The 2,500-nt window shown below is 39.6% G+C and overlaps 1 protein-coding gene across 2 annotated transcripts in view; it reads right to left on the minus strand.

Annotated features, from left to right (window-relative positions):
- LOC123519959 (hemicentin-2-like) overlaps positions 1 to 2,500 on the minus strand; it is a 182,142-nt gene that overhangs the window by 13,811 nt on the left and 165,831 nt on the right. The window lies entirely within an intron of this gene.

The raw sequence follows: 2,500 nt of genomic DNA on the forward strand, positions 1-2,500 counted from the left end.
AAAAGGAGAAAGAGGAAGAAGAGGATAAAGATTTTGTATTCAGTTCTAATAGGAGGTACCTTTCTGAATTTAACCCCTTCAGTACCATGACGCGTTTCCATTTTCATTCTGCTTACTATTTGGGGATTTTATACAGCTTCAGAAACTCATGTTGGGATATAAAATAGTAAAGACCGTGGCCATTAAATTTTTAACCTCCATAGACCCTTCCTGATGTCAATAAAATGGCCTAATCGCACACAAATCGCAAGGTAAAAATGTGTTCCAGTACTGAAGGGGTTAGGAGGTATTAATGGACGGGGAGGTTTCTTCGTTTTTACTATCCTATATCTCTTACTTTTAATTTGATATGGTATTTTATTTCATCACTGTCAGCTTCGCATGGCCAAATTGAAATCCTGCAGTTGTTTGGTCACCCTGCCTTACAAGTGTATCTTTCAACAAAATTAAATGTCATGATGTGGAAATTAGCTCTGCCATGAATTCTTTACCTTTATTGCAGTACTTTCCATGAGACTTGCTATGTGTCTACTTGTTACCAACCATTGTGAGGTGTTTTGTCTTGCTTTACAGTCTTCTCTGAGCATTACACTGGCTGCTAACTTTACTACTCTAACCCCTTCAGCACTGGATCACATTTTCACCTTGAGATTTGTTCACGATTAGACCATTTTATTGACATTAGGAAGGGTTCATGGAGGTCAGGAGATTAATTAATGGCCATATTCACTATTTTACTTCCTCACATAAGTTTCTGAAGCTGTATAAAATCATCAGCTAGTAAGCAAAGTGGATATGGAAACGCGCCATGGAAATGAAGGGGTTAACTCATTTCTCGTTTCTTTTTCTCAACACTTCTTAATATTAGCTTGCTTTTTTTATCTTTCTTGTCGACAGTTCTAGATATTTCATTATTTTTATTACTGTGAAGTTTTTTTACGTGGGAGACAATAGGTTGAAATCAGACAATGCACATCATATATTGTTACTCTCGCATGAATCAACTGGACTGTTGCTGGTTGCTTCTTTTACCTTCCTCTTCGTTATAAATATCAGGCGTTGTGTGCGGCGATTGATGGACTAGTTAGCCTGACCTGCGCCTCATTAGTCTGGCACGCTATTGTAATCATATCGTATTGGAAGCGCTATATGTATGAATGTAATTAAGGCGAGATTTACCTGTAGTCGCAAGGATCACGCCTCACGCTTTTGTGTTGAAGATACTCTTCTGTGATCTGTCTGCTCTGCTGCCTCGTTAATGCCTCTAATGCTATTACACGTTGGCTTAAATCACGGTTACTCCTCCTCCTCTTCTTCCTCTTCCTCTTCCTCTTCTTCTTCTTCTTGTTCCTCTTCTTTCTCCTCCTCTTCCTCTTCATCAACCTCCGCCTTCTCTTCTTCCTCCTCTTCCTCTTTTGCCTGCCCTCTCCCTCCTCCTTTTCCTCCTCCACTTACTGTTTAGTTTTCCATTCTCTCTCTCTCTCTCTCTCTCTCTCTCTCTCTCTCTCTCTCTCTCTCTCTCTCTCTCTCTCTCTCTCTCTCTCTCTCTCTCTCTCTCTGCTCTCTCTCTCTCTCTCTAAATCCTTCGCCCACACACATTAAATTTACATTTCTCTCTGCACTACTGACACGACCCACTGACAAGTTTGCACACACACACACACACACACACAGACACACGAAACTCTTCACTTTTAATGCTCATCTCTTCTCTCTTCGTCTGGTTTATCTTTCATCTCCCTCTCCTTTCCTCTTCTCCTTCGTCTCTCTAATCCTCTTATTCCTTTCACTTTTCTTTCTTGTCATATCGTTTTCCTCTCTCTCTCTCTCTCTCTCTCTCTCTCTCTCTCTCTCTCTCTCTCTCTCTCTCTCTCTCTCTCTCTCTCTCTCTCTCTCTCTCTCTCTCTCTCTCTCTCTCTCTCTCTCTCTCTCTCTCTCTCTCACCTTTCCATTTCTATCTCATCTTCTCTCTGTTATCTCCCTCTCATTTTCTCTCTCTCACTCTCAGACACATTTCTTATCTTCTTTTTGTCTCCCTCGTATATCCCTCCTTATCTCTTTTATTATTATCACCCCTTCACTCTCCCTTTCCTCACCCCTTCACTATTTCACATGGCATTGTTTTTGTTTTTATTCTGTGTTGTTTCACTATTTACACTTTCCTTATTAGTGTGATAATAATAGGTATTTACTATGCTGGAGAACTTTTACTACTAATTGTACTATTTTTTTTCTTTTTATTATGTGTAGTGTGATAACGATAATAGATAATTACTGTGGTAAAGAATTTTTATCACTACTATTTGTTCTTCCTTTGTTTTCGTTGGTGCCTGAATTCTAAAGAGAGAGAACTAAGAACTCCTATTGGTTGTCAATCTTTTACGTGCCTTGCTGACTTAATGGGACGAGGAGAGTGATTGATACTTGGTCTACATTTAAGTTCCTTGCTTACTCAATGGCACAAGAAGCACTATTAATACCTGCCCTTCCTTTGTGATCT

The sequence above is a fragment of the Portunus trituberculatus genome, chromosome 46 (assembly GCF_017591435.1).
Source record: "Portunus trituberculatus isolate SZX2019 chromosome 46, ASM1759143v1, whole genome shotgun sequence".
In the NCBI taxonomy this organism is placed as follows: domain Eukaryota; kingdom Metazoa; phylum Arthropoda; class Malacostraca; order Decapoda; family Portunidae; genus Portunus; species Portunus trituberculatus.